Genomic DNA, 19,452 nt, shown 5'->3' with positions numbered 1-19,452 from the left:
AGTTTGTTTAACATTCTCACATATTAATATTTATAGATGTATGAAAAAAAAGGAGATCCAGGGGAGTTAAGCCCTTTACCAAAGTCATAGAGTCCTGGAGAAAAAGCAGAGTGTAGCCTTTCTGAAATGTCCTTTCCTGCTCTTTCCAGCACAGAGCACTGCCTTTGAATAAAGTTTAAATGCAGATTTGAAGAGAGCATGCTCTATATATTGTTTTAAATATGTCTCCCCATATACAGATTCAAGGGTGTATATGTTGAATCCATAGAAAAATTCATTTTATACTCTTAGTGCGATTACAACTTTTTACCACTTATTAAGACTTCAGAGATACAAACCAGTAGCTCAGTAATTGCTTTCTTGAATCTGCCTTTAATAATTACATTTAGTAAAGCTGTATCGAAAATTAGAAAGGCAGAGACTAATGGAAAACTAGATTTTTCACTGAATTAGAAAGCAAGACAATCCATATATTGACAACACTTCAAGTTGAAACAGATCAGGAAAACTGTTTTGGACTGTTTGTGCAAAGAGGCAAGCCTGGGCCTTGATGGGCAGTAGCACACGCATTTTATGGAAGCAGAGAAACTCTAAGAGATTTCATGTAAATCGGCATGTTGAGAGGAGAGAGTCCAGGTCTGATTTAGAGACAAGTCATTTGAATCTTTTAAAGCCTGGAATTTCTCCTTCGTGCTAACAAAGCAGTAAAAAAAAAAAAAAAAAAAAATGAAGAATTGTGTTAATGAAGTAGGAATATCTTTGGATTAAAAAAAGCACAAAACTCAGCTGGAGGTCCTATCTTGCAGTCAGAAGCAAACCTGGACAAAGTGGTGGAGGGCTTCTTTTAACTTGCATCTGTAGGGTTTGGTGCAGTGCTTTTACTTTGTGGCCAGAAAAATTAGGCATTTTAGTTATATATACTTCAGAAAGCCTATTCAAGAGATCCCAACAGTAGATTAACTCCAGGTTGTTTAGATATTAGAAAAATAATTTAAATGAGATGTAATGATGTTAACTAGAAAAGCAAAGCAAAACTGGTACCTCAAGGACCTCCTGAATAGCACATGGAACTCAACGCAATGTTATGTGCCAGCCTCGTGGGAGAGGGGTTTGGGGGAGAGTGGATACATGTATATGCATGGCTGAGTCCCTTCGTTGTTCACCTGAAACTATCACAACACTGTTAATTGGCTATACCCCAATACAAAATTTAAAAAACAAATTTGGTACCTTTTCACCTGTCAGATGGACAGTGTGCTTTGTCACAGCAGCAAGAGAAGGGTCTGAGTAGTCAACTAATGGATCCGCTCCCCACTGGCGCCAGACTGGCCTCAGAGTTCACCCATGTCAGGACCCAGCACACCCTTTCATACTGTAGAGGCACAAGGTTGTAGTAGCTTTAGAAAAATGCCTTTCCAAGGACCTGCTTTTATGTGTCCCTTTATCCTAGTTATCCTAGCTTGCATCCTTTTAATAGCAAACTGTTGGCCACATCCATCCTTTCCTGAGCAAGTGCAAGTATGTGCTCACAACCTCTGACAATGGGATGTTGTACGTTCCCCTCCAAGGCAAGAGGAAGTGTCTAGGAACTAGAGAACTCAGGTGAATAATTGCCTACAGGACCTATTGCATTCGCTTTCAGACCAAGGAAGAAAGAGGGGTGAGCATTTTGGAAAAGAAAAAGAAACAGTGGGATGAGAAGTGAGCAGAGGACGTGTGGTCTAGTCTCTCTGAAAGCCATTCTCTGGCCCAGAGCAACTTGGGGCTTACATTTGAAAGAGCACCCTGATTTCACAGCCAGATATTGCACATACAGTAAGGAAGATGGGGCATGCGTGCATGCTCAGTTGCTCATGTCTGACTCTTTGTGACCCCATGGCATATACATGGCCCACCAGACTCCTCTCTCCATGGGATTTCCCAGGCAAGAATACTGGGGTGGCTTGCTGTTTCCTCCTCCAGGGGATCTTCCCAACCCAGGGATCGAACCCTCCTGTCCTGCATCTCCTGCACTGGCGGACGGGTACTTAACCACTGAGCCGCCTGGGAAGCCCTGGGGAGGATAGGGGGAGGGTGATAAAGAGCAGTGTTGTCCGCCTTGAGAACTGACTTTGCTGTTTGGTGAGACAGAGAGAGAAAAACAACTAAGTGAATAGAATCTGACCCTGAAGACAGTGATTTTGAACAATAGGGTACCTATTGTGAATGAGTTAACATTTATTTGCCCTGATCATTGGTTGTGTAAAACGAAGCACAGAATACGTGCATACGGCACAGTCCCTGCCGTGGAGTGGATGTGGAGAAAAATACATGTGACAAAGCAATATACGGTTGTTATGCTATACATAAGTAAAATAGTAAGACATTAGAAAGCATCTGGTCAACAGCCTCATGTTATAGATGGTGAAAGGGCATGATACTCAGAAGGGGTTTTTCTATCTGTATGGCTAATAAGGGTCAAAGAGGAACCTGGCACTCAGGATAGCTGATTTGCAGCTTATTTCCTCTCATTAGAGGGTATTATCACTCAAAACTTGAGAAAACAATATGAGATATATCTTCAATGCAGAAAAATTGGAGGCAAAAACCTTGAAAAGTGAAAAGAAGAAAAAACATCATTCATCCCTTCAGAACATTTTAGTGGTTTTTCTTTTCTTCTGACTTTTTTAGTACGTAACATATACATACACTTATGATTATGTATTTTGTTAAACACAAAAGTATACTCTCTCTATAGCTTGCTCTTTAACAAGATTAACATCTCATTTCATGTTAATATATCTTCTATGACATGCTGTGAATGTGCTATGTTTATTAACTCTTCTCTACTAAATATTAAGTTGTTTGCATTTTTATAATTATGGATATACTCTTCACTTTTGAAAGTCATATTTCAACTTCAGTTTGGTGCCACTGTGTTGAGCAAATAATTCATATCAACTTACATTCACATGTTAGTTGAGAAATAATTATCCTTATACATTTTTGTTCTATGTTCTTCATGTGTATCTTTGCAGATTAATATACTTTTGCAGTCTGCCTCTGGAAAGCTATATAATAAAATGGATATAGCTCCTCTTTTCTACTCTCAACTATGTAAATTGAATGTACTATTTATCTCTGAGGGCCAAGCAGCTCACCCGTCTGGAAATGCTTCCGGGTTTCCATATTACACTGATCTTGTACATTTCAGTTTGTAAAATTTAGGATCACTTTGGCAAAGCCTTGGTGAGGAGTAGCGTGCTCAGACACTCACAGAGCAAACGTTTGGAAAAAGGAATGGACCAATCGTGGCCGTAGGTGTTAATTCCCTAAATGGTGAACCAGTTTCTTTTGTCCAGGAAAGGACTTCATCAGAGAGCTCCCTTCACATCCATGTTGTGCTCTGTGGGGAAATGCCAGGCACAGGGTTCACACTTGCACCCACTCTGCCCGTGCAGAAACACAATGAGGAGAAGGAAAGCAGATGATCATGTCCAGGTGTTGAAGATGATTTAATTGTGAATGTCTAGTACATTAAATCTAGAGGTAAGGCTTAGGGAAAGGCTTCATCCTTCCTACCGGCGGGAGCAGTTTTAGACTTTTCAGATGCTGACCGCTTTAGATTTAGCTCAGGCCCTCGGGGATGGCAGGAATTAGAGTTAATGTTTTTTTTCAGTTTCTCTATGGAGACCACATATGTCCTATTACTAAGGTAAAAGTGACTCATACAAACAACGGAATCTTGCAAAATGATTCTATTTTTGCAAGTCAACCCTTTTTCTTGAGTTCACCATTCTGTATCTTTAAAGGAGTCAGACAAATTAAGTGATTATGATATATCATGTAACTAGGAGAATCTCTTTGTTTAGGGTAAAAGAAATCAATACAAGAAACTCTTGGAATATTTCTTTTTTCTTTCCTCTTTAGCAGCTCCTTCTATATGGATTTAGAAATGCTGATTCTACATGAAGAATGGCAGTGATACATGTTGAGGCCTGGCCTCGTTAGCCTGCAAACTTCTCTCTGAAAGTCTTTGGCAGTGTTATCTGTTACATAGATTTAGAAAAAGTGGTGCTTGTTTAAATACAGACATTTGCTTGTAAGTTTTTTATTAGATAAACTCAGTTTTTAAATAGTCCTATGTCAGTAAATTTTTAAAAATAGGTTAATTTGAATTTTTTTTCAAATCAAAGTATAGTTCATGTGCTTTCCTGGTGACTCAGACGGTAAAGAATCCGTCTACAGACAGAGACTTGGGTTTGATCCCGGGGTTGGGAAGATTGCCTGGAGAAGGGAACGACTACCCACACCAGTATTCTGGCATGGAGAATTCCATGGACAGAGGAGCCTGGCAGGCTACGGTCCGTGGATTCGCAAAGAGTCGGACATGACTGAGTGACTTTCACTTTTCATAGTTCATTTACTGTGTTGTGTTAGTTTCAGGTGTACGGCACAGTGATTCAGTTGTGTATATATATATATCTTTTCTAGATTATGGATTATTACATGGATTATTACAAGACACTGAATATAGTCCCCTGTGATATTCAGTAGGACCTTGTTGTTTATCTATTTTATATATGTGCTAAGTCACTTCAATCATGTCCGACTCTTTGCAATCCTATGGACTGTAGCCCTCTAGGCTCCTCTGTCCCTGGGATTCTCCAGGCAAGAATACCGGAGTGGGTTGCCATTTCCTTCTCCAGGTATTTTATATATAGTAGTGTGTATGTGTTAATTCCAACCCCCTAATATATCCCTTCCCCTGCCCTTCTTCTTTTGATAACCGTAAGTCTGTGAGTCCTATTTCTGTTTTGTAAATAAGTTTGTTGTATCTTTTTGTTATTCCACATATAAGCCATATGTATGATATTTGTCTTTGTCTGTCTGACTTACTTCACTTAGCATGATAATCTCTAGGTTCATCCATGTTGCTGCAAATGACATTATTTCATTCTCCTTTAATGTCTTGACTGATAGGTTAACTTAAATTTAAGAAAACAAAACTCTTACTAAGTTAAGTTCTGTGATACAGCTTCGTTGCCCTTGCCATCTCAGTGCTGTCCAACCATTCTGTCCAAACTTACAACTCCTCCCACCTCCCTCCTCTCTTCCTGTCCCCCCACAGTGCTCCGAGCTCCTTTTACCTGGTTCTGTTTTTTTCTCCCATACCAGATAATCACTTTTTAAAACATACTGTATAATTTACTTATTTAAAAAATACATTTATTGTTATCTGTCTTCCCTGCTAGAATGTAAATTTCATGAGGGCAGTTCCCTTTGCCACTTTACTTAACTGATAAATATCAGACACTTTGAATGGGAATTAACACATAGTAAGTGCAGATGGTGATTGCAGCCATAAAATTAAAAGACACTTACTCCTTGGAAGTAAAGTTATGACCAACCTAGATAGCATGTTAAAAAGCAGAGACATTACATTGCCAACAAATGTCCATCTAGTCAAGGCTATGGTTTTTCCAGTAGTCATGTATGGATGTGAGAGTTGGACTGTGAAGAAAGCTGAGTGCCGAAAAATGGATGCTTTTGAACTATGGATGTTGGAGAAGACTCGAGTCCCTTAGACTGCAAGGAGATCCAACCAGTCCATCCTAAAGGAGATCAGTCCTGGGTGTTCATTGGAAAGATTGATACTGAAGCTGAAACTCCAGTACTTTGGCCACCTCATGCGAAGAGTTGACTCATTGGAAAAGACCCTGATGCTGGGAGGGATTGGGGGCAGGAGGAGAAGGGGACGACAGACAATGAGATGGCTGGATGGCATCACTGACTCAATGGACATGAGTTTGAGTAAACTTCGGGAGTTGGTGATGGACAGGGAGGCCTGGCGTGCTGCGATTCATGGGGTCACAAAGAGTCGGACACGACTGAGTGACTGAACTGAACTGAACTGAAGTGCTCAATAAATATGTGGGTAAATAAATACCATCATCTTCTGTTTTTAAACCAAACATAATTGGGGACATAAAATACTTGATATTTTTTCTCATTTGGAATTTTGAAAGAAGGTTGAGAATTCTACAGTCTTTAAGAGCTTCCTTCCTTTGTGTAGGTGGGCATTTTAAAAATGTGGATGCCTGCCTTCTAATACTGTTTATAGAACAAAAAAAAGCTTCTTTCCCTTCAGCAGGAATAACAGGGTGTCTCTTCAGCATCCTTGCTTGTAAAATTTGTAAAACAGTCTGTATTTTATTACGGAAACAGAGCTTGACCTCTGCACCTGCTCTCTGCCCACGTTTCAGGGCTGAGCAGCGGAGCCTTGGAGCTGGCAGGCATACTGCAAACGGCCTGTGCTCAAGTAAACTTCCTCCGTGGGGTCCGCTGAGGACCACTAGTCTGTACTGAGAGAACACAGGGGGGTCTTGGATCTTATCTTCTTGATGCCAACAGGAAGACGCTCAACTAGTCATGAATAAGCAGTAGTTCTTGTCCACCCAAGCTTACCCTTTGCACTTCTTTGAGTTAAAAAATAATCATCTGTCTATCCCTATTTATCTATCTGCATATATATGTTTGTGTGTATATGTATATTCATATAGAGTGTGTGTGTGTACACTCAGTTGTGTCCAACTCTTTTGCAATCCCATGGACTGTAGCCTGCTAGTTGCCTCTGTCCACGGAATTTTCCAGACAGGAATACTGGGAAGTGCATTGCCATTTCCTTCTCCAGGGGATCTTCCTGACCCAGGGCTCCAACCCCTGTCTCTTGTGTCCCCTGCATCAGCAGGCAGATATTTTTTCCCATTGCACCACCTGTGAAGCTCATTTATATAGAGAGAATACACATTCTAGTTTCTTCCCAAATGTCATTGGGAATACTTGAACTTTTGAGTTGCATGATTTTTTGTGAGGATGTTTTTTTAAGACAGAAGCATAGCGCATCATAGAGCTTCATGGTGTGTTAGAGAATTGGAGGTTATTAATGGACTCAAATTCCATTTAGATTTGTGAGAAACCCAATGACATTTGGGAAGAGACTAGGATGTATTGGGCACCAGTCTTGTGTCTGGTGAAGTGCCAAGTGTTTTATATACCATGTCTTACATATTTACTCTGCCACCGGCCTAAGGAAACAGGTATTATCATCCCCATTTTCCATATGAGGAAATTGAGGCTCAAAGTGAATAAAAAATATTCTTAAGGAATCACAGCTGGCAAGTGACAGATCTGGGTGTCGGGTGTGTCTGACTCTAGATTGGCACTCTTTGTACCATACCATGTAGCTTCTCCACAGTGGTGCTGATTATTAAGATGGGTAGTTTCTTTTTAATAAAAGGGCTATATTTCAAAACTCTTTTCATAGCACTCATGTCCTCATGAACAGTATTCTTTAGACCAGCTACCGCAAATTTTTTTATAGGAAATGATCTGGTTCTGCACTGTCTGCTCTATCATGTCTAACCTACTGATTTTTCTCTCTGACAAAAATTATTCATGTTACTTTTTTAACTATCAGACTGCTGAACTGGGCTAAGTTGTGGACATGTTCTTCCCAATGCGTTGTCTTGCCGTTAATTACTTACTCACTCTCCTTTCCCTCTTTGCTTCCTCATCTATTTCCTGTATTCAGCCTACTTTGTTGCCAGATATTGCTTGAGGCTGGAGAAAGAAATGGCAACCCATTGCAGTATTCTTGCCTGGGAAATCCCATGGACAGAGCAGCTTGGTGGGCTCTAGTCCATGGTTTCGCAAAGAGTCGAACACAACTCAGCGACTAAACAACAACAAAAACTCTAAAGCTGGGAATGTGCTTGATACATCTGATGGTCAGTAAGGGCACTGGTGACAGGCAGGGAGGCTTGGCATGCTACAGTCTATGGGGTCGCAGAGTCAGGCACGTCTGAGCAACTGAACTGAGCTGAACTGAACTGAAGGGGACTGGTGTGCATAGACCAGGATAAGTAAGAGGGGTTTATCGGAGATGTAGAAGAGAGAGGGGCTCTGAAGCCTGTGGGTATAGGGCTTTGTAGGCTACAATAGGGACTGGTATTTTACTCCAGGAGTGGTGGAAATCCATGGAATGAGTGCAACAGAGGAGTCCTGTGATCTGGTAGAGGCCTGAAAAAGGCTACTGTGAAACACAGATGGTTACAGGGCAAGAATGGAGCAGTGAGACCAGTGGGGAGGTTGTAGAATGAGTTTTCGGGCCTGAATGAAGGAAGGCACTGCAGACTCTCCAATGACACAAGGCTTGGCAGAAATGCTGGCTTATGATTTGGATGACAGCATAAATTTTCAGAAAAGTGGCAGCATCCTCATGTGATGGGTGGCAATGGACATGGTCCTTTGTAAGCCAGACCTCCGTTCTCACAATCACCTGTTCCACAATTCTCGGGGAAGACCTAGCGCTTTTGTTTGACCACAAGGTTCACCGTGAGCCAACAGTGAACTAGAGCTTCCAAAAAGATTTAGGAGAATATGGGTCAAACGTAAGGAATCTTAAACTAAGATCAAGGGAAGTCAGGATTCCACTGGGTCTTAGTGGATGGGTCTTATCAGCAATGCAGGATTCTGAGTGGGCGCTGATAGAGGTGAGTGCAGAAGCCACAGGTTTGCCCTGCAGGCTCAGTCACCTCTGCTGATGGGAGAAAAGTCCCTTCCCCCTTGTGGAGATGGATGGATGTGGTCAGTAGTTACACTCCTATGGGATCATCATTTTTCCCTCTCTATCTACCAAGACTCCCTCCCCCGTGCTGATACAGAAACAGCTGTGAAAGTGACTAGATGTTAATGATGATATTAATAGATAACATTCACATTTGGGTTCTTGCTAAATGCAAGGTAATATGGTAAATTATTGACACTGATAGTCACATTTAATCCCGACAACAAACCTATTTGAAAGTTACCATAAGCTTCATGTTATAGATGGGGAAATTGAGGTTTATAAAGGTTAAATAATTTGCTCCAAATCATGAAGTGCTACCCAAGCCCAGCAGAGAACCATAGAAGACATAGGATTCAAACCCAGGCAGTTTGATTCAAGGGTCAGAAGTCTTAACCACTGTGTTATCCTGCAAAGCTGGTGGATGAAATAAAAATATTATTGTCAGAGAAGGAAATGGCAACCCACTCCAGTATTCTTGCCTGGAGAATCCCATGGACAGAGGAGCCTGGCGGGCTACAGTCCATGGGGGCTAAAGAGTTGGACACAACTTAGCATGCACGCATTATTTCATGTAACCATATAGGACAGAATCTGTTAGAATGGAAGGTGGCTTATATGTTTAAATGGAAAAAAAATTACAAAAAGTAGGTATGATGTGATGACTCAGAGTCTATCCTGTGTTATTTGCTTGTTTTCTGTAATGAACGTTTAATTCTTCAGGTAAAAAAAAGGTCTTTATTAAATGATGAGAAATTGTGTTCCTAAGATTTCATAGAAGCACAAAAAGAAATCTACAGTAAAAACATGTATATGAATAATTCCTACCAAAAAATATTACTGTCATTTCTGCATATATGGGCTAAACAGTTTTTTGTGTGTGTGAGTTGAAATCTATCTTTTATACTTATTATATGAGAAAATCTGTGTTGAGTTTTAAACTACCTCAATTGTAGATTTTGGAGACATAATCCATTCAGTAACTGGGGAATGGCCATATTTTCTGAAGTCCTGGATTCTATATTTTAGGTGAACAGTGACAAACTATATTTTAACCAGAAGGTGATCAGTAGTGCAAGACCTGAAGGCCAGGTCTTCTGAAGGACAGCTAGAGGAGCTAGAGAAGTTTCAATCTGGAAGGGGAAGACTTTAAAATGCAGCAAAGTTTTCTCATGCTGGAATGGAAAACCATAAGCCCTGATATGGTCTCAAGACTGCAGAATAAACTTCTCTTCCTAGGTAACCAGATCCTGTCTCCTGACATTAGATCACATTCACAATTAGATGAGTCCCAAATGTGTATCTCTGGCCAAGACCTCTCCCTAAGCCCCAAACATGTAAATTCAGCCCACTGAACATCTCCACTTAATGTCTATCTAACATGTATCTCAAACGTAATGCAACAAGTGCAGCACCCCTGTTTGCACCTGCCCCCCGCCCCCCACCCCCGACAGTCTTCCCCGCTCAGTTACTGGCACCGCCATCCTTCAGTGTGCTCAGATTCCCAAACCTCACCATTATATTTGTTTCCGTTTCTTTCTTTCATTCTTTTTTTTAAAAAAGAAACTCCACACCTAATTATGTTAGCCAGTCCTTTGTTTCTACTTCTCCTCACCTCTCTCCACTACTATTCAGACCTTATCTCTGACTCTTCTCCCTCCTCATCACTTTAAGCACATAACTATGTCAAGCATTTCATCTTCCACCTGCCGGGACCAACCTGCCCCCACACCCAGGTGTTTTCACCTCCTCTAGGTCTGTGATGAAAGAAATAGTGCATCTCCCAAAATGTCTGCACTCTAATCTCCAGAACCTGTGAATATGTTTCCTGATATACAGACTTAATGGAGGTGATGAATGTTACGGACCTTGAGATCACAGAGACAATTTAGCTTATCTGGATAGGATCAATATAATCCCATGAGTCTCTCGCTTAAAAAGAAGGGGAAGCAGATAAGTAGGTCACAGAAATAGGACATGAGACTCTTGATCTCCTGTTGCTGGCTTTGAAGATTGAGAAAGGAGACCATGAACCAAGGAATACAGGTGGCTTCTAGAAGCTGCAAACTTTGCCCCTAGCTGAGGGTCAGCAAGAAAACGGAGACCGAGTCCTACAACCACAAGGAAACAGAAACGTTTTCTCCCAGGGAACCACCAAAAGGAACCCAGCCCTGTCAATACCATGATTTTAGCCCAGTGAGTTGTTGTTGCTTAGTCACTAAGTCATGTCCAATTCTTTCTGGATTGTAACCCACAGGCTCCTCTGTCCTCCAGTGTCTCACCGAGTTTGCTCAAATTCATGTCCATTTAGTCAGTGATGCTATCTAAATGTCCCATCCTTTGCCACCCTCTTCTTTTACCTTCAGTCTTTCCCAGCATCAAGTGGCCAAAGTATTGGAGCTTTGCATCAGGTGCCCAAAGTATTGGAGCTTCAGCATCAGCATCAATCCTTCCAATGAATATTCAGGGTTGATTTCCTTTAGGATTGACTGGTTTGATCTCCTCGCAGTCCAAGGGACTCTCAAGAGTCTTCTCCAGCACCACAGTTTGAAAGCATTAGTTCTTCAGTGTTCAGCCTTCTTTATGGTCCAACTCTCACATCCATACATGACTACTGGAAAAACCATAGCTTTGACTATATGGACCTTTTTCAGCAAAGTGATGTCTCTGCTTTTTAATATGCTGTCTAGGTTTGTCATAGCTTTCCTTCCAAGGAGCAAGCGTCTTTTAGTTTCATGGCTACAGTCACCACCTGCAGTGATTTTGGAGTTGAAGAAAATAAAATCCATCACTGCTTCCATTTTTTCCCCTTCTATTTACCATGAAGTAATGAGACCAGATGCCATGATCTTAGTTCTCTTTGAATGTTGAGTTTTAAGCCAGCTTTTTCACTCTCCTCTTTCACCTTCATCAAGAGGCTCTTTAGTTCCTCTTTGCTTTCTGCCATTAGAGTGGTATCATCTGCATCCGTTCTGTTCAGTTCACTTCAGTCGCTCAGTTGTGTCCGACTCTTTGTGACCCCAGTACATGACTACTGGAAAAACCATAGCTTTGACTAGGTGAACCTTTGTTGGCAAAGTGATATCTTCGCTTCATAGTTAGCAAGTTTTTAAAATTTTTATTTGGGGGATAATATAGTGTTCATAGTTAGCAATTTTGCATTCCATTTCAGAGCATCTTACAAAGCACCAAGACATTTATTATTTGACAAACTAATACAATAGGTATCATTTCATCTTCTGTATTTTATTAATGAAGGTACTGTGGCTCAAAGAAACTTAAGAGATTTGCCCAAGTTAGGACGTAGTGCAGATAAAATTTATTTATCTACTTTCCTTCTTTCAAAGCAGGTCATAAAATAAAATAATAAGGTTCACATAGCATCTATCTTCCAGAATGCTTAATTGTTTAACATAATATGCCATATAAAATTTATTGCCAGAACAATTCAGGTAAGCAAAGAACTAGCAGCACTCACATTTTATATAAAATCTAAGTTAAAGTTATATGATATTGAAGCTAATGAAAAACTATGTTAACCAATCAATCTGTATGACCTGATGTATTTGAGTGCATTTTTTCCCTCATCCTGAATTGATTGATTGGGTTTGTGTCATAGATGTGGCTGAAAAGGAAAAGAAAAATGAAGACTTTTCATAATCAAGTAATCAGTCAGGGAGCTGCAGCTAAAATTAGTCAGTAGTAGGGTTTATACTGAAAACCTGTAATTCTGTAAATATTCATAGACTCAAGAGAATCTTTCATTTATAACCAGAGAGCTGTAAAACAAAAACATTTAGCAGAGGTTATGTCATTTTTAGGTTATCTGAAAGTACTTCATATACAAGGAAAAAAATTTCAACATTTCATAAACTTGTAAAAGGAAAAATAAAATGTCTAATACCTTCTAGAACCAGAAGTTAGTTGAAAAGTTACTAATTTATTTTAAGCAATGTTACTGTAAGTATTAATAATATATCCGAATCTCTATTTCTTGGTGTCTTGGAAAATCTCTGTGTCCCTTATAATCTCTTAGAAATATGAATTGAGTTGATTCCACTCCTGTATTAAACTCTCCTCTACTCCATTTTCACTATTATATGATTTTAATTTCATAATTAAAATCAACATTATGACTTTATATTTGTTACTCTGTAACTTGAACAACTTTCATTCACCAACTTTTAAGCAGCATGCTTTGACTGTCAATTATGTAAGATAGAAAGGTTTGGACTCCATTTACTTCCTTTACACCAGTTCCTTCCCCACTCACCTCTCGTTTTCTGCTAGTTATGCCATTAGTTTTTACACAAAAAATATTTGCAGTCTGTTCTGTAAAAATAATTGTCTTCTCTGTTGTGTAGATTGATTCTAAAAGCTGAGTACAATAATGTTCCTGTATGATAATTAAATATGTGTGTGTACAGATATTTATTTATGTTTTCACCATGTAATCAAGTTTCGGGAATTGTAAAGAAGGAAAGGTAGCCTTATAAATTGTTAACCTATATTGCTCAATGGAGAATGTTTCAAGCATTGCTTCAAATGGACAGTCTTGTTCAGGGTTTTTTTTTTTTTTTTTTTTTTTTTATGTGTACTATTTTTTAAAGTCTTTATTGAATTTGTCTTATATTGTTTCTGTCTTATGTTTTGGTTTTTCACTGTGAGGTATGTAAGATCTTAGCTCCCTAACCAGGGTAACCCTCACCCCCAGCATTGGGAGGTGAAGTCTTAATCTCTGGACCACCAGGGAAGTCTTGACATTCTTAATTCTCTAAACTGTTTCAGGTCATGTTGCATTTATTTTAAAGCTTTATATTTGGAACTGTACATTGTATACAGTTTTGTTTAGTTGGTTTTCTTGAAATTCTTAAGCCCTTTTTTTTCTTAACAGAGAAAGGTGAATGGTTTGATGCTATCACTAAAACCTCATTAATGATAATAGGTGTTAATCATACCCATTTTGTTCTTGAAAGCATTCTTCTTGGAACCCTTTGGCTTCTTACTCTAATTTGAATACTTTTTTAGGCTGCAAAATTGGGATTTTAGGATTCCCCAATACCCGCATATTGTTTCTAGATTTCCACTGATTCTTGGCTGCTTTTTTGAATTCCTTTTTTGAAAAAATCTTCAAGGAGAATTTCATAAACATAGTACCTAAAATATTCTCCCTCCTGCATGTCTGAGACAAGCACCTTCCCATCTTCCTGGTAGAAAATTTGCCTAGTATGTATATGTATATATATGAAGGAAAGTCATTTTGAAGCTGATAGTGTACCTTTATGTGTATTCTCAGTATAATGCTTTAGTATATCCTTATTATAATGCATTAGTGACCAAACTTCTTGGAAGACTGGACTTAAAACTTTAATTTTATATAGAGTCTCCATATTTGTAAGGCACCTAAAAGTTAATTATTAGACACTTTTAGGTGCAAAAACTTTTTTTTCTTCTGTTGAAAATAAATGACTATGAAAGATACAAGCTTCTGAAGACAGAGATCATTCAACCTAGAACATAAGTTAAGTCCTTCTTTAGCTTAAGATTATTTTGTTTTTCTAAGGTACATTCCTGAAAAAACTGGGTGTAAACCAAATTATAAAATATTTTATCATTGATTTACAGTTTAACTTCAGAGATGTTATTGAACTGGGGGAAAAAAAAAACTGACTAACATGTAGTCAAAGCCGCACTTACAAATTGAAATCTTCTATTTAAAGTAATATTTATTTTTCTTTTCAATTGGAAGTCTAAGGACTTAATAATGTTCTTAGGACTGTGGCCAGAATAGTCGCATGAACAGTATAGTGTTTTTTAAACAAACTTAAATGAAAATCTTAATATGTTTATTTAGTTACATGAAGCTTCCCTTGCTTTATACAGAGGAATTTCTAGAAATCTCTGAAGGCAAGGATGTCTCCAAGAGTAGAGAGCTAGACGAATAGGTCAGGTCTCTATGTGATTTTATGTAAGACAGTTGGAATGGAAACTTACGCTACTATAAACCCTGGGCAAAATATTCCCAATTCATTCTCATTTCCTCATCATACTGCCAAAGTGACTGGTAGCCAGTGTTGGTCAGGATGAGCCAGGCGTTCCATATCCTTTTGGTGGCAGGGTAACTTAGTACATTTGAGGGGGATGAATTTGGTAAAATTTTTGGTAATTTATCTTCTGTATGTATGTGTGTAAGTTCATACACAGGAACAAGAATGAGATGTGTATATCTATACAGATACATTAATCGTTAACATATATAAGTAAAATATAGGTATATGTAGACATAAATAAATATATATGTACATGTTTATATAAATAAATGTATATAAACATATTAAAAATATACAGTGAAAAATACTCCAGTAACTTAATATTCACCTTGATTAGGGTCCTAATTAAATAAAGTGTGGAAACAGCATACATGGTAGTACTATGTGGCCATTAAAGAATGAAGTATGTCAAAATGTGCTCATTAATGAAGGTGTCTATGTATTAAGTAAGTAAAGTAGAAAATAAAAGTAGTAGGAAAAACAAAAGTAGTAGAACTATATACTCTAGCTACAGTTGTATTAAGAAAATAACTTATATGTACATAAAGAGCTTATATGAGTATAGACACTTTCTGAAAGGAAACACGTAGCTTACACGGATCCAAATAAAAAACTTAATATGGTTTATCCAAGTCTCTTATGTATTAAACATGCTTTTCGGTTTATTTGCTTTGGACTTATGAAGAGTCTTCCTTGTAAGCATATGTTTTTGTAGCAAAACCATACGAACTGAGATTTGGGACAACAATGTAAGACTGACTGAGGGGGTGGTGGGCACAGATCCTGGCGAGAGAAGTGTTTCTACTCTGCAGAATTGTGTTCCTTCTATATAGATCAGTGTTTGTTTGAGAGGGGCATAGGCTGTAGTTAGGGGTAAGTTCCTCATGCCAGCATCACCACCACCCTCTCTGCCAAGGGTCCTAGGTTGCGCCTTGAGCAGAGACTGGATGGAAGGCATAGTTCTCACTCCAGAGTGTTTCCCCACTTGCGGGTGTTTCTTTTCCCCCAGTGAACAGGGCTATAAGGGAGTCTGTTCATTGGGAATTAGTATTGTGCAGTGGCTAACAAGGCAGATTCAGGAACCAAATCACTGAGTTCAAAATGTAGCTACCATGGGCAAGATACTTAACCCATGCTTCAGTTTCCTTGCCGGTAAAATGGGGATCATACTACCTATCCCGTGACTGGTGGTTATAAAAATTAAATGAGTAATTGTCATGATAAAGGAGCTTGGAGCAGTGCCTGCGTAGAAGTATTATAAAAGCCTTTGTTATTGTTGTTGTTATTATTGGTCTTACTATTTGGGAAAAGTTACCTAAACACTTTAATGATTAAAAGTTTAACACTAAATTGTATGTTGATTTTATATATGCCAGTTTACATAGAACATGTTTACATAACCGAAATATGTATGCATTGACTCACTCTTACAGGGTTGGTTATTTATAGAAACATTTGAAAAATTTGCTCTCAAGCTTATCTCTCTTTTCTATGTGATATCTCTGTTTTCTGGCAGCTTTTCAGGTTTTCTCTTTCTTACTGGTTTTTAACAATTAGATTATGTTTTGCCTTGGGTTTTTTTCCCCTGTTTCTTGTATTTGGGTCCATTGGTCATCTTGGACTTACAAGTTTATCAGTTCACTTCAGTCCCTCAGTCGTGTCTGACTCTTTGCGAACCCCATGAATTGCAGCACGCCAGGCCTCCCTGTCCATCACCAACTCCCAGAGTTTACTCAAACTCATGTCCATCGAGTCGGTGATGCCATCCAGCCATCTCATCCTCTGTTGTCCCCTTCTCCTCCTGCCCCCAATCCCTCCCAGCATCAGGGTCTTTTCCAATGAGTCAGCTCTTCACATGAGGTGGCCAAAGTATTTGAGTTTTAGCCTCAGCATCAATCCTTCCAATGAATATCCAGGACTGATCTCCTTTAGGATGGACTGGTTGGATCTCCTTGCAGTCCAAGGGACTCTCAAGAGTCTTCTCCAACACTACAGTTCAAAAGCATCAATTTTTTGGTGCTCAGCTTTCTTCATAGTCCAACTCTCACATCCATACATGACCCCTGGAAAAACCATAGCCTTGACCAGATGAGCCTTTGTTGGCCAAGTAATGTCTCTGCTTTTTAATATGCTATCTAGGTTGGTCATAACTTTCCTTCCAAGGAGTAAGCGTCTTTTAATTTCATGGCTGCAGTCACCATCTGCAGTGATTTTGGAACCCCAAAAAATAAAGTCTGACACTGTTTCCACTGTCTCCCCATCTATTTCCCATGAGGTGATGGGACCAGATGCCATGATCTTAGTTTTCTGAATGTTGAGCCTTAAGCCAACTTTTTCACTCTCCTCTTTCACTTTCATCAAGAGGCTTTTTAGTTCCTCTTCACTTTCTGCCATAAGGGTGGTGTTATCTGCATATCTGAATTTATTGATATTTCTCCCAGCAATCTTGATTCCACCTTGTGCTTCTTCCAGCCCAGCGTTTCTCATGATGTACTCTGCATATAAGTTAAATAAGCAGGGTGACAATATACAGCCTTGATGTACTCCTTTTCCTATTTGGAACCAGTCTGTTGTTCCACGTCCAGTTCTAACTGTTACTTCCTGACCTGCATACAGGTTTCTCAAGAGGCAGGTCAGGTGGTCTGGTATTCCCATATCTTTCAGAATTTTCCAAGGTTTATTGTGATCCACACAGTTGAAGGCTTTGGCATAGTCAATAAAGCAGAAATAGATGTTTTTCTGGAACTCTCTTGCTTTTTCGATGATCCAGCAGATGTTGGCAATTTGATCTCTGGTTCCTCTGCCTTTTCTAAAACCAGCTTGAACATCTGGAAGTTCTCGGTTCACATATTGCTGAAGCCTGAATTGGGGAAATTCTTGATCAAGATTTCTTCAAACATATTTGTCTTTCTCCCCAACCTCTCTCCCCACATCTCACCTCTCCTATGAGTACTCTAATTATACATGCACTTTGATGTTTAAAGTTGTCCCATGGTTCATAAATGCTTTGTTGATTTAAGTTGCTACTGCTGGATTTTTAACTTTACTTATCTTTTCTTCTGTAGTGTCTTACCTGCTGCTAATCTCCTCAAGTATATGTATATTTTTATTCGTAGACATTTTTTACTTTTCAGTAGGACCCAGACCTGTTATCTAAGTCTTGTTTATATCTTCCATGCCTCCACTTAACACAGTCAACCTTTCTTCTAGATTCTTGAACATAAGAAATTTTCTTATAACAAGTTAATGCTTTAATCTACTGGTTTTATCATCTGTGTCATTTCTGGACTAGTTTCTAGTTACTGTTTTTTCTTGTCATTATGTGTTGAATTTTCTTGCTTCTTTTGGATTAAATGCCAGGCTTTGTACATTTTGTCTTGTAGCGTACTGAACATTTTCATGCTCTCAAAAATATTCTTGAACTTTGTTCTGGCAAGTGGTTAAGTTACTCAGAAACAGTTTACTCTCTTCAGGTCTTGCTTTTAAGGTTTGTTACTCTGGATTAGAAAAGCTTTTAGCTTTTTTTAGCTTTCTTAGCCTCTGTGAGCTCTCTAATGAGTGCTTCTTGAATTAAGAGGTTTTCTGCCTTGGCTTTTGGAAACAAGCGCTATGCCCAGGTGTCTGGGAGCCCTGAGCGCTGGTGTCTCTAATCTCTTCTGTCCTTGGGTAGTTTCCTCAGTCTCTTGTGCTGATGAGGATTCAACTGAATGCTGGAGGGAGACCTCTGGCAAGTCACAGAAATTTCCTTCATCTGTGGCTCACCCCTCTCCAAAACAGTGCCCCGGAAATCGCCATGGCTTCCTGTCACTCTCTCCTCCCTGCCCCTAATGGCCTGGGATAATCTTAGGAATCACTCTTTCCCATCTCTCAGTGTCATTCATTTCCCCATGTCCAATGTCTTAAGAGCCAGTTCTCCCACTTATTTTGTCCAATTGTGTAATTGTTTCTCCTTCTCTGGATTCTTCAGCCAGTTTCAACTGGGAAGGTTATTGGACACTGTTACTCGATCTTGACCAGAAATGGAAATCACCCTGCCGTAGGCTTTACCTTAAATATATGGGGGGGCGGGAGGAAGGAACAGAAACAAACAATCCTTGTCCACCCAGTCTGAAAATCCAGAGGCACCCATATTCAACTCCCGCATACACTTTTTCCTGGTATTTCCTGTCAGACTTTGTACCCCTCACTGCCTCTGTGTTCAGAGAGACCTCTTCTTACCACAGTGTCTAAAACGGCACCCTTGTCCAGCTCTATGTTACCCCGCTGTATTCTTCACTGCACTTTTGTTTCTCGACTGCTCCGTGTTTTTATATGTTTATGATCTGCCTTCCTCACTGGATACTCTAAAGGAGGTGTGCTCCATGAAGTTTGGGCTCTTGCTTGTCTTGTTCTCTGCTGAATCCTCAGAGCTTCGAACAACTCCTGGGCACGTTGCAGTCCTTCAGTAAATATCTGTTAAATAACTGAAAAGAGTGAAAGCCAGATACCGTACATTCATTCCAAATATCGTCTGTGCTGCCCCCACCTCAGAGGTAGATAACAACTCCTAGGAGTTTGCCAGGAAAGACAAGAGGGAAAATGTTTTCCTGGCAGCAGGGACAACGTGTGTCAGAAACTATTAAGAAAAAAAAGTAGGTCTGCTATGGAATTTAGGAACATAAGATTTATTAAGTGGACTCCATTTCTTGCTTCATATTGTCCTGGAAATTCTGATTAAGAAACTTCCTTCCCAAGGTGTTTTCCCATTTAAAAGAAAAACGTCTTAACAGTGTTAGGTATATTGTGCATTTTAAA

The 19,452-nt window shown here is 39.4% G+C and overlaps 1 protein-coding gene across 2 annotated transcripts in view; it reads left to right on the top strand.

Annotated features, from left to right (window-relative positions):
• The window catches only part of SNX24 (sorting nexin 24), a 163,664-nt gene that overhangs the window by 66,392 nt on the left and 77,820 nt on the right, over positions 1–19,452 (top strand). The gene's annotated exons all lie outside the window — the stretch shown is intronic.

This window comes from Odocoileus virginianus, chromosome 3 (assembly GCF_023699985.2).
Source record: "Odocoileus virginianus isolate 20LAN1187 ecotype Illinois chromosome 3, Ovbor_1.2, whole genome shotgun sequence".
Taxonomy (NCBI): domain Eukaryota; kingdom Metazoa; phylum Chordata; class Mammalia; order Artiodactyla; family Cervidae; genus Odocoileus; species Odocoileus virginianus.
The sequence above is the reverse complement of the archived record's forward strand: the minus strand, read 5'-3'. Positions and strand labels throughout refer to the sequence as shown.